At 37.2% G+C, this 13,907-nt stretch overlaps 1 protein-coding gene across 3 annotated transcripts in view; it reads right to left on the bottom strand.

Moving 5' to 3' along the window:
- The window catches only part of epb41l3a (erythrocyte membrane protein band 4.1-like 3a), a 67,342-nt gene extending 53,435 nt beyond the window's left edge, over positions 1–13,907 (bottom strand). Inside the window, exon 1 of one of the 3 annotated variants that reach the window (XM_079862472.1) lies at positions 13,687–13,907. The gene's annotated coding sequence lies outside the window, so the exon portion shown is untranslated. Of the gene's footprint in view, positions 1–4,544; positions 4,654–13,686 lie in introns of those variants that run through there. The other 2 variants (XM_079862474.1, XM_079862473.1) reach the window with 2 other exon arrangements.

Genomic DNA, 13,907 nt, shown 5'->3' with positions numbered 1-13,907 from the left:
GTGTGTGTGTGTGTGTGTGTGTGTGTGTGTGAGATCGTCCTGCGTGAGCTGAATGAAGAATCAGTGTTTAACTCCTGAAACAGGAAGATGCTCATCAGACACTCGATTGCTGTCGTCAGATGCTGGACTAGATCTTCTAGAATTTATTTTTAGTGTACTCCTAGGTGGTTGCTAGGGTGTTGGTATGCAGCTGCTAAAGTGTATTCTGAGTGGTTGCCAGGGTGTTGCTATGCAGTTGCAGAGGTGTTCTGAGTGGTTTTTAGTGTTTTCCGAGGTGGTTGCTAGGGTGTTAATATGCAGGTGCTAAAGTGTGTTTTAAGCCATTTTTAGTGTGCTTCTAGGTGGTTGCCACAGTGTTGCTATGTAGTTGCAGAGGTGTTCTGAGTGGTTTTCAGCGTGTTCCGAGGTGGCTGCAATGCAGTTGCTAAAGTGTGTTCTGAGTGGTTGTTAAGGTGTTGCTATGCATTTTCTGAGATGTTCTGAGTGTTTTTTATTTTTTTCCTAGGTGGAAGCCGGAGTGTTGCTATGCAGTTGCTAAGGCGTTCTGAGTGGTTTCCAGTATGTTGCTATGCAGTTGCTAAAGTGTGTTCTGAGTGGTTGTTAAGGTGTTGCTATGCATTTTCTGAGATGTTCTGAGTGTTTTTTATTTTTTTCCTAGGTGGAAGCCGGAGTGTTGCTATGCAGTTGCTAAGGCGTTCTGAGTGGTTTCCAGGGTGTTGCTATGCGGTTGCTAAAGTGTGTTTTGAGTGATTTTTTTGTGCTTCTAGGGAGAATCTATGCAGTTGTTTATGTGATCCGAGTAGTTTTAGTGTGTTGCTGATTGTTGAAGCTCTCTGCTGATTTGGAGTTTAAAGCTCGACTCAAGTCTGTTTCTGTTTTTCACGCGTGACCAGATCCAGCAGCTTCACAGATCTCACTGTAAATGACAGATATTCAGATGTTTCTGTGGTGCGTCTGTGATATTCAGCAGCGCGTTTGTAAACTAATGAGCGTTGTTCTCATTCAGACACACTAGTTAAAAAATATCAAAAATGATATCTGGTGTCTGAATAATTTTTGGTTTGACTGTATTATAAGCTTTCAATCATGTTTGGGGAAACCTTGCTCTAACACATCACCATAACACCACCAAACCAACACAGGACTGCATAGTAAAAAATGCAATATTTCATATATTTATAGTATTATTACCATAATAGAAATAGAAAACATACCATAGAAACCATGCTACATATTATTAAGCATAATAATGCATGAATACAGTATCGTATTATAGTTATTATGACCCTCAGATTCACCACTGAACTGCCACAATGGTTTGTTGTGGTTTCGGGTCTGAGGATCTGGTTTGGATTTAGTCTGTTAGTCCTTGAGATGTGTCTCTGTCTCTCTGCAAAGGACACGCCGGAGGCTCTCAGCCAATCAGCTGCTCCGACACAGCCATGTGTCTTCAAGAGCTCACAATGCTTTCACACACACACAGACGTCCCCTAAACCCTCCGTTCCTCTCTGTGATCTAGAACACGCCGGCGACTAATAAACCCAGCACTGACACCGTGGTGAGATCCCCCTCATGCATTATTCATGAGTCCAGTATTCATCAAGAATAACTTTATTATTGTGTTCTGATAGACGATCAGTGCTGGCAGGTCAAAGACACAGAAACACCTCAGTGATGTGATCAGAAATAATAATAATAATAATAATAATAATTTAACCGCACATTATCTGCTTATTGAGATTTGTTTGAATCACACAAAGACAAAATCAAAGCTTTCAGAGATGATCAAGTGAGTTATCAATAAATCAATCATTATTCTAATCTCATGACAATTAATTACGTACATCTAATTCTCATTACTGTAAAGCCAAAAAATATTATTTATAAAGTAATAAAAGTATTAAAAAAATGAATAAATGTTAAAAAATATCTATACATTTTGGCAGTATTTGTTGTACTGATTTTAATTCATGTGAATATCAATTTAAAAAAAACATTGTATTGCAGTCACAAGAACATAATTTGAATCACCATTAATAATGACAATTATAAATGTAAAGTTAAAACATCTAGATGTATCACAGTATGCGGTTGCTAGGGTGTTCTGAGTGGTTTTAGTGTGTTGCTTGGGTTTTCTTACGCAGTTGCTAAGGTGTTTGAGTAATTTTTTTGTGTGTTCCTAGGTGCTTGCAAGGGTGTTGCTATGCAGTTGCTATAACGTTCTGAGTGATTCAAGTGTGTTACTAGGTGGTTGCTAGGGTGTTGCTATGCAGTTGCTATAACGTTCTGAGTGATTCAAGTGTGTTACTAGGTGGTTGCTAGGGTGTTGCTATGCAGTTGCTATAACGTTCTGAGTGATTTAAGTGTGTTACTAGGTGGTTGCTAGGGTGTTGCTATGCAGTTGCTAAGGTGTTCTGCATGGTTTTTAGTTGGGTGTTCCTAGGTGATTTCTAGGGTGTTGCTATGCAGTTGCTATGGTGTTCTGAGTCATTTTAGTGTGTAACTAGGTGGTTGTTATGTGGTTGCTAAGGCAATTGTTGCAGTTGCTTTTAGTAGGGTGTTCATAGGTGGTTGCTAGTGTGTTGCTATGCTGCTGCTAGGGTGTTCTGAGTAATTTTTGTGTGTTCCTAGGAGGTTGCCATTGTGTTGTTATGCAGCTGCTAAGGTGTTCGGCATTGATTTTAGTAGGGTGTTTCTAGGTGATTGCTAGGGTGTTGTTAAGGCAGTTGCTTTTAGTGGGGTGTTCCTAGGTGATTGCTAGGGTGTTGCTATGCAGTTGCTTAAGTGTTCTGAGTAATTTTTGTGTGTTCCTAGGAGGTTGCCAGGGTGTTCTGCATGGGTTTTAGTAGGGTGGTCCTAGGTGATTGCTAGGTTGTTGCTATGCAGTTGCTAGGGTGTTCTGAGTGGTTTTTAGTGTGTTACTGGGTGGTTGTATAAACAATGTGAATCAGCATTGAGAAAAATGACAATTATAAATGTACAATTATAAAAGTACATAAAACGTCTAGATTAGAAGCATTAAAGTAATGATAATGAGTAATGTAATGAATATAACATGCAAAAAAAAAATAATAATAATTAATGGAATTAAAATAGGATACTCATTTTCCTTAAGAAAAATAACATTTTGTATTTTTCCTTTTGATTTTGGGATGAGATATGTGAAATAATTCACATTAATGTATAAAGTCCTTTTGTTCCTGAACACAGAACTGTCCGATAAGAGCGACGAGAACCAGAACAATCCCTGAATCTAGGCCGAGTTGAGCGGCGCTCTGAATTACAGTCAGAAATAGAAGCTGTTCTTCCGTCTGATCTCACGAGACGTCTGCTAAACGGGGGGCAGACAAACATTTGTACGGCTGTCACTGTACGAGCTTTCTGAGATTGAAATCAAAGAATCACACACACACTTCATAGTGCAGGAACAATGAACATCAAATCCCACAAACTGACCTTTAGATCTGCAGCGTTTCTATGCACGTTAAAACAATAAATGAGCTGAGCATGAGCTGTAATCAATGCCAACATTCATTATGTCTGCTTAACTGAATAAATGACGTGTCAGCAGCCGCCTTCAGTGAGTTTGATGAAAACAATACACATCAATCCACTGTAGATGAGTTATGATGCTGGTTATGATCTATTGATTATTAATAATAAGAGTAGACATTACACAGTTGTTGACTGTAAATGCTGTACTTTAATGGCATTATATACACCCTGCACTTCTGCATATAAATAAAAAATTCACATGAATATTAATCATCAATTCTCTTCCCAAAAAAATCCTACAGGAATGCAAGCGGAATTTCTATCATCAATAACGGTATTTTTCTGATCGTATTTGACCTGCTTGTGATGTTATGACATCCGAATTCCCTCAGGATTTTGGAAAATAAAGATCATTCCTGTCAGTGTATTTCTCACCTCACACACACACACTGTAAGTTCTGCGGGCTTCATCGCGTCATCACGGCCGCGAGTGACGTCACGCCGGCATTTCGCGTGCACGCGCAGGCCACACCCACCGCATTGCAGAACCACAAAAATGAAACCGGCACCAGCGAAGTTCATATTCATAAACTCACATCATGTGACCACGAAACCCGCAGATGCACAACATACAGATGCATCACATACAGTCACATAGACGAGGAGAGCGCGCGCGAGGGATTCAATGACAGGCACGCGCTTGTGTGTCATCATGATGACTGTCAATCAAATTCCACACACTTATAAATCTATTTCTATGAGTTCTGCTTAATGATTAAGGACACACGCACACACACATAAATGATGCAGCTGTGGTGTTACTCCCATTGCACACACACACACACACACACACACACACGAGACTGAAGGATGAACGGGTGTTTACCGGCTCTGATGATGATGATGCTGCTGCTTCCCGGTGCGCGAGACGACAGACTGACTGCACACACACACACACACACACTCCCGTACTGCGCATCACACACTCGAACAGCTTTATTTAGGCACTAGAGGCTGATCCTCCTGTAGTAAATGCTTGTAAACTCACCCGTGTCCTGAAGCTCCGGTCACTAGTGTCGGTCTGGTGTGTGTGTGTGTGTGCGTCGGTCGAGTTCAGAGCAGTGCAGAACACACAGGGTTAAACCAGTGTGCTGACTCATCACTAATATCTATAGCTCACTGTATTTATCACACACGCGCACGCGCGCACGCACACACACACACACACACACTTACTGAAATACACGAACATTAAAAAAATACATTATTATCACAAACGTGTTATTGTCGCCTACTATAATTTTTTTATACTAAGCCTACTAGACAAATATGGTAAATCAAAAGCTGCATCTGAAATCACATACTATGAAAAACAGTATGTGACAAAATAATGACAACATGATTTACATAATGACAAATAATGACAACATGGCGGATGTATTGCGTCCGGATGACATTCATAATACACACATTTACACTATATAGTAGTTACACTTAATTTGGTAACACTTTATTTTACAGTGTCCTTGTTACGTTGCATGTACTTACCGTAGTAATAACAGTAAATTATGCATAATTACATGCAAATAACCCTCAACCAAACCCTAATCCTACCCTAACCCTAAATGTATAATTACACCGTAACAATAAACCTTAAAATAAAGTGTAACCCTTTATTTTAAGGTGTCATTGTTACAGTGTAATTATACATTTAAGTACTGAGTAATATTAATTAACTAGATGTACTTACTATAGGATTAGGGTTTGGTTGAGGGTTAGTTGCATGTAATTATGCATAATTTACTGTTATTACTATGATGAGTACATGTAACATGTAACAATGACACTGTAAAATAAAGTGTTACAAACATACTTTTGCGATTTCGGACGCAGCCAAAGCTAAAGTCGCATGAAATGAGATTTGCACTATTCTTTTCTTTCCTATTGTTCCATATATCCGAATGAAACGCTTCTGGAACAAGAACAAATGTGGGCGGGGCTTGATTGTGTTTGTGTGGAATTGATTGGATGGTTGTGGTTTGCTATTGGCTGATCTCGTGTGAGTGACAGGTTATAGCCCCGCCCTCGTCATCAGAGAAGAGAAGAGAGGAAGAGAGAGGGAAAGATATTCTGATTCAAGATTACCAGCCACTAAATCCAATAATAGCGTAACAACATAATTCAGCCTTGAAACATGTGTCATGTGACCATGTGTCACTTTAAACACACGGGTTTATCACAAGCTGTGATTTCTGCCATCTGCATCCGTCTGTGATCCTCAGAAGAGCGTGTAACACACACACACACACACACACACACACACACACACGTCTCCCTGCTGCTCCTTTAATGGCCGAGGGTCTGCTGTGCATGTAGATGAGTCCTGCCTTCCCATCATGCATCTGCACAAGGACACACACAGCATCAGTTTAACAGAGCAGAAGCGCATCACAGACGATGAGTTCAGGCCAGCTGTCAATCACACGTCAAACGTCACTCTGATTGGCTGCTGTTGAGATTCGGCTTCAGATTCGGTGTGTGTGTGTGTGTGTGTGTGTGTGTGTGTGTGTGTGTGTAAACTCATTTGCTGCTCGGCTGGTTTGTGGATGTCAGGCGGGTCGATCGGTGTGCAATCGGGAGCGTCTCGAACTCTAGAGCTTCTAACAAACACAACACTGAGACACAACAGCTCTGAGAAGAAGAAGAGTAATGCTGAGAGATCTGACGTCTCGTCCTTCATCTGAGTCATGAACACAAGCTCTGTATGCTGAGTCTTCTTTACTAACAGCCATTACTACTGAGACTCTGTTTGATGATGATGATGATGATGATGCAGAAATTACACACAATCAAACATCAGGCAGAGCAGAAAACTAGAATGAAGAATAAAGAGCACTAGAATAGAGTAAACACATTTAAAGCTCTTGCAGTGGGGGCTGAACGGGGGCTTGGGCCAGTACAATCACCTAGCAACACCCAAGCAACCACCTAGAAAACATTCAGAACACCCTAGCAATGAACCAGAACTCCATAGCAACGCCCTGGCAACCACCCAGAAACGATTCAGAACACCCTGGTGACCACCCAGAACAACATAGCAACACCCTGGCAACCACCTAGAAACCATTCAGAACACCCTAGCAACCATCTAGAAACCACTCAGAATCCCCTACCAATGAACCAGAACTCCATAGCAACGCACTGGTAACTACCCAGAAACGATTCAGAACACCCTGGTGACCACCCAGAACACCATAGCAACACCCTGGCAACCACATAGCAACCATTCAGAGCACCCCAACAACCATCTAGAAACCACTCAGAACACCCAAGCAATGAGCAATACCTCCATAGCAACGCCCTGGCAACCACCCAGAACACCATAGCAACACCCTAGCAACCACCTAGAAACCATTCAGAACAAGGCAAGGCAAGTTTATTTATTTAGCACATTTCATACACTATGGTAACTCAAAGTGCTTTACACAGAAAGGAATTAAAATAATCACAAAATAAGCAAGGAAAATTAAAACAGTTATAAAGGGTATTAAAAGAGATATAAAGATGATACAGTCATACAATGAATTAAAATAGTAAAAATAATAGATAAACTTCTCATCTGGCAAATCACCGGTGTATCATATTATTCCCAGCTCCCAGTTTTCCTCTGAGATTTTCCCATGTCGATTGTACTGTGTTTGTGGTGTTCTGTAGAACACCCTAGCAACCACTCAGAACACCCTAGCAATGAGCCAGAACTCCATAGCAACGCCCTGGCAACCACCCAGAACAGCATAGCAACACCCTAGCAACCACCCCAGAGGACTCCAGCAGTGCAGTGGTGAGTTCGCCACAGGAAAACACCAATCTAGTCGGTCTCTGTTGCAGTGTACACACCATCAACTGGGTCAAGACATGAACAGTGTGTGTAAGTGTGCTTATAACACACAGTGTGTTTGCCGTCACAAGCGCTCAGATCAGATGTGATCCAGACGGATTACTGACGTGCTGCAAACGCTCTAATCTCTGGCTGGACTCTAAGCGCATCAGTGCATGCGTTCACAGACATGTGCTTCTGATCAAACCATCAAAACACCTCTGATCATAAAGATGCATTACCCATCATGCATGTCCTTCACTGCACGGCATTCTGGGTACTGATGGGGTTACACACAGCATATAATCCAAGGTTAGTTGAATGACAGCATCTGTGACGAGTTCAACTCCTGTCAATCACTCCAAACTAATCAAGATCACAGGAACACATCAATAAAAACCCAAAAGGAGATGTTTTGAAGAACGTTGAGGACAAACAACTTTGGACCCCATTGACTTCCATTGTATGGAGACATTTCTCAAAATATCTTCTTTTGTGTTCGGAAGAATGAAAAGCAAACAGGCTTGAATCAACATGAGTAAATGATGACAGAATGATCATTTTTGTGCCTAAAAAAGCACACAAAATAGTCTAATTATTATTTATAGTCAAATTTCTGTATTGTTTATAAAATAGTATTGAGATTTGAGATGCAAACACATTAGGTTTTAGATTACACCTCAAATTACATATTTTGCTGAATAATTAAAGTGATTAAAGTCGCCCTGTAGTCAATAATTGTATCTCTTAAAACTCATATTTGATCTTAAAATGACGTATTTAAACGTTTTCCTCTTAAAATATCTTGAATGTAACTCGACACCCTCGCCTCATTTAGTATGTGCGGTTCTATGAATATGCAAATGAGCCCCGCCTCCACTCACTCCCTCAGCTCAGAGATCCACTGGTTGACGATCACACGTTGATCTGATTGGTTACAAGGTAGTTTGTGACGTCAGAAACACCAGCGATTTCAAAGCGTGTTTTTGAGACTGTCTTTGGTTCTCTGCAGTTTTAAGGAGGAAATACTCAGCAATGCTGTCGACTTATGAATTTACACATGCTTTGTCTTAAAGCAGATTAAAAACACCACATAGACACATAAACAACATTAAAAGCTGGATTTACACCTCAGCTAAAGCTTCATATATCTGCTTATAAACAGGGAGGAACAGCTTTCCCTAAACTCTCCATTATAAGAGAATTACTGCATGACATTCATGTTCGTTTGTTTGTTTGTTTAGACCGAAGGACCGGTCAGAATGATTTCCAGGAGTAAACAGACGCGCGTCTCAGATGATACACAGCTCTTAGCGCTAGTGTTGAACCTGGAGCATCAGGAGGACGACACACACACGAACAGTCGAGCGTTATTCTCTGAACACACCAGATGAGAGCATGAGCTCAGATGCAGATCGTCTACAGGGAAAACCAGAGGTCAGATCTCAGAAACTGATGAATATAAACATGTGCAGCTGCACTGCGAGAGTGTGTGTGTGTGTGTGTGTGTGTTTCACACAGTGAGAGAGAGAATGATTTTACACAGAACAACCCACACACTTCTCGAACTCACAGTTTATTTCTGTCCCCTACAGTCAGAGTTATCAACCCGTGAGATTCTCACAGCGTCAGACGAGAGATTCGGCCTCACGCTGACCCAAACGCTCCAGCAAACACACACACACACACACACACACACACACACACACACACACACACACACACACACACACACACACACACATCACGGCTCTGTCTGTAATCCAGTCCTCACGACTAAACCTCCGAACACCAGCGATCACAGATACACTTCAAGTATTGAATAAAAATATTAAATGTTTGTATAAATATTAAGTATAAATATTTTTTGAAAAAAGTCAAATTAATCAAATATTAATATTTTTTTTAACAAAATTATAGTAAAACTTAAAACTTAAACAAGACACTTCTAATTTTCGTGTAGTTTAAGATGAAGAACTAAAATTACAAAAAATAAATATACTAAAATAAACACAAAATCATATATATATATATATATAAACAAAATTGCTCAAATTTGAACTAAAATGTTTTAAAACTAATTGACTTTGCTATATCACATTACTAAGCCTTCATTTTAATTTTAGTTAAAGCTAATAAACTAATAAAAAATGAAAAACACTAAATTACTGAAGGGTTAACTCAAATTAAAATGAAGGCAGAAAATATAACAATAAAACCTAACTAATATTACTAAATATTACAATAGTTTATTAATGATACTAAAACAACATTTCTGGGAAGTTCAGGAAGCTTCATCAATTCCAGCTTAAGTCATAAACCCAAAAAGATTAAGAATTAATTTGGAAAAGTAGAAAGCTTTGCATTCCTTTGCAAAGAAAATTGATATTTGAACATACAGTATGAAATAAACAACACAGATGTGCAATAAGAGCTGAATATATATATATATATATATGTGCATGTATATGGCGTTCCTCCTCCAGCTTTTCATCGTATTGAAACCTCTGGAAGAAGATTCACACACACGAGTCTCATTATCAGTCAATGAAACCCAGCGCTGTGATCATGTGGAAACACGGCGAACATCACAATCATCCAATCACACACTTCATCACAATCATCCAATCACACACTTCATCACAATCATCCAATCACACACTTCACTGCAGGAGATTCAGAAGCTCAGATGATCTGAAAAGCATTAACATGAACATGGAGCAGCTCATATTCGCATTGAGCCTCGATCTGTGTGCAATGAGCAGAAATCTCCAGTTCATCTCGAGAGATGTTCAGTAAAGCTTGTCAGACGAGTAAAACAAGCGGGTCAATCTCACAGAGAGCTGAAGATGCTCAGATTCTTCTATCATTTATGCAATAACTGCATCCAGAAGCTTCTACTCATCGGCATAATGGAGCTCTGGACTGAAGAGCAGACTCTGAGTAATAAAACACGATCAATACTGATTATACGGCTGAAGTGTCTGGCGCCGGAGCTGCAGGTCTTCAGGGGAACCCAAAGAAAACAAGAACGCAGACAGATAGAGAGACGCTCACACACTTCTCTTATTAATCTCTCTGCATTGTAAAACTGGAGCGTTTGTGGATTTTAATCCAGAGCAGATCAGCAGATTAAATCTCAGTCAAAGAGGTTAAAATCAGGACAAGCCCAGATGTTTGAACCGCATCTGTTTATTCCCAGCGGACAGGGAACGTTCTCCAGTAACGTTAGGAGAACCTTCGTGCAAAGTTATCTGGTCTTTAATAATATCCAAACGTAACGTTCAATGTTTGCAGAATGATAAAAAGTAACAAGTAACGTTCCATTAATGTTTGAAGAATGATAAAAAGTAACAAGTAATGTTCTATTAATATTTGCAGAATGATAAAAAGTAACAAGTAACGTTCTATTAATGTTTGCAGAATGATAAAAAGTAACAAGTAACGTTCTATTAATGTTTGCAGAATGATAAAAAGTAACAAGTAACGTTCTATTAATGTTTGCAGAACGATAAAAAGTAACAAGTAACGTTCCATTAATGTTTGAAGAATGATAAAAAGTAACAAGTAATGTTCTATTAATATTTGCAGAATGATAAAAAGTAACAAGTAACGTTCTATTAATGTTTGCAGAATGATAAAAAGTAACAAGTAACGTTCTATTAATGTTTGCAGAATGATAAAAAGTAACAAGTAACGTTCTATTAATGTTTGCAGAATGATAAAAAGTAACAAGTAACGTTCTATTAATGTTTGCAGAATGATAAAAAGTAACAAGTAACGTTCTATTAATGTTTGCAGAACGATAAAAAGTAACAAGTAACGTTCTATTAATGTTTGAAGAATGATAAAAAGTAACAAGTAATGTTCTATTAATATTTGCAGAACGATAAAAAGTAACAAGTAACGTTCTATTAATGTTTGCAGAATGATAAAAAGTAACAAGTAACGTTCTATTAATGTTTGCAGAACGATAAAAAGTAACAAGTAACGTTCTATTAATGTTTGAAGAATGATAAAAAGTAACAAGTAATGTTCTATTAATGTTTGCAGAACGATAAAAAGTAACAAGTAACGTTCTATTAATGTTTGAAGAATGATAAAAAGTAACAAGTAATGTTCTATTAATATTTGCAGAACGATAAAAAGTAACAAGTAACGTTCTATTAATATTTGCAGAATGATAAAAAGTAACAAGTAACGTTCTATTAATGTTTGCAGAATGATAAAAAGTAACGTTCTATTAATATTTGCAGAATGATAAAAAGTAAGAAGTAACGTTCTATTAATGTTTGCAGAATGATAAAAAGTAACGTTCTATTAATATTTGCAGAATGATAAAAAGTAACGTTTCATTAATATTTGCAGAATGATAAAAAGTAACGTTCTATTAATATTTGCAGAATGATAAAAAGTAACATTCTATTAATATTTGCAGAATGATAAAAAGTAACGTTCTATTAATGTTTGCAGAATGATAAAAAGTAACGTTCTATTAATGTTTGCAGAATGATAAAAAGTAACGTTCTATTAATGTTTGCAGAATGATAAAAAGTAACGTTCTATTAATGTTTGCAAAATGATAAAAAGTAACGTTCTATTAATGTTTGCAGAATGATAAAAAGTAACATTCTATTAATGTTTGCAGAATGATAAAAAGTAACGTTCTATTAATGTTTGCAGAATGATAAAAAGTAACGTTCTATTAATGTTTGCAAAATGATAAAAAGTAACGTTTCATTAATATTTGCAGAATGATAAAAATTAACGTTCTATTAATGTTTGCAGAATGATAAAAAGTAATAAGTAACGTTCCATTAATGTTTGCAGAATGATTAAAAAGTAACGTTCCATTAATGTTTGCAGAATGATAAAAAGTAACGTTCCATTAATATTTGCAGAATGATAAAAAGTAACGTTTCATTAATATTTGCAGAATGATAAAAAGTAACGTTCTATTAATGTTTGCAAAATGATAAAAAGTAACGTTTCATTAATATTTGCAGAATGATAAAAATTAACGTTCTATTAATGTTTGCAGAATGATAAAAAGTAATAAGTAACGTTCCATTAATGTTTGCAGAATGATAAAAAGTAACGTTCCATTAATGTTTGCAGAATGATAAAAAGTAATAAGTAACGTTCCATTAATATTTGCAGAATGATTAAAAAGTAACGTTCCATTAATGTTTGCAGAATGATAAAAAGTAACGTTTCATTAATGTTTGCAGAATGATAAAAAGTAACGTTTCATTAATATTTGCAGAATGATAAAAAGTAACATTCTATTAATGTTTGCAAAATGATAAAAAGTAACGTTCCATTAATGTTTGCAGAATGATAAAAAGTAACGTTTCATTAATATTTGCAGAATGATAAAAAGTAACGTTTCATTAATATTTACAGAATGATAAAAAGTAACGTTTCATTAATATTTGCAGAATGATAAAAAGTAACGTTCTATTAATGTTTGCAGAATGATAAAAAGTAACATTCTATTAATGTTTGCAAAATGATAAAAAGTAACGTTCCATTAATGTTTGCAGAATGATAAAAAGTAACGTTTCATTAATATTTGCAGAATGATAAAAAGTAACGTTTCATTAATATTTGCAGAATGATAAAAAGTAACGTTTCATTAATATTTGCAGAATGATAAAAATTAACGTTCTATTAATGTTTGCAGAATGATAAAAATTAACGTTCTATTAATGTTTGCAGAATGATAAAAATTAACGTTCTATTAATGTTTGCAGAATGATAAAAAGTAACGTTCCATTAATGTTTGCAGAATGATTAAAAAGTAACGTTTCATTAATGTTTGCAGAATGATACAATTATTATTTCAAACGCTATTAAAATTCCCAACTCCACAAGCGATAGATAAACCAAAAGACAGTGGCGTGAGCTGTATTATTATATCTATGTAATGTGAATTACTCTGTGTTTTTGTTCTGTTTTTTCTGTACTACTGCTTATAGTTATTTTATGTGCTGGTGAGCCAAAGACCATTCTTCACCTTGGTGGACAATAAAGACATACAATATAATACAATAAAAGATAACGTTCCCATAGTGTTTGCAGAATGATAACAGAATTTTCCCATGTTTTCACATAACCAAAAGAAAAAAACGTTCAGAAAAAATCAGGTTTTCGACACTTAACAGGAACGTTCTTTGAATATATTTGTGTTAGCTGTAAAGCTTTGATTTGCTGAAGAGATCTATCAGACTTATGATCTATATTTGGCTGCAAACACAAGCAGAGATGATGATCTTTTGACTTGTAGGCAGAATAAAACACATAAACTCACCGTTAGGACACATCCAGGCCGAGTCCACATCACAGTCCAGGTCCAGATGACAGAGGAGAGAGAAATATGACAGCATATGATTTATTGACACTATAAACAATAGAATCAGACTCGGCTCGGTTCTGGACTGTTGATGCGCGTTCTGGAGGCGCGCGGGACCATCTGTGGTGTCGGGCGCGCGCACAACATTCCTGTCTGCATGGAATCTGTCATTTAATATT

This window comes from Squalius cephalus, assembly GCF_949319135.1.
Source record: "Squalius cephalus genome assembly, chromosome: 25".
NCBI lineage: Eukaryota > Metazoa > Chordata > Actinopteri > Cypriniformes > Leuciscidae > Squalius > Squalius cephalus.
Note: the sequence above shows the minus strand (reverse complement) of the source record. Positions and strands in the feature narration are given on the sequence as shown.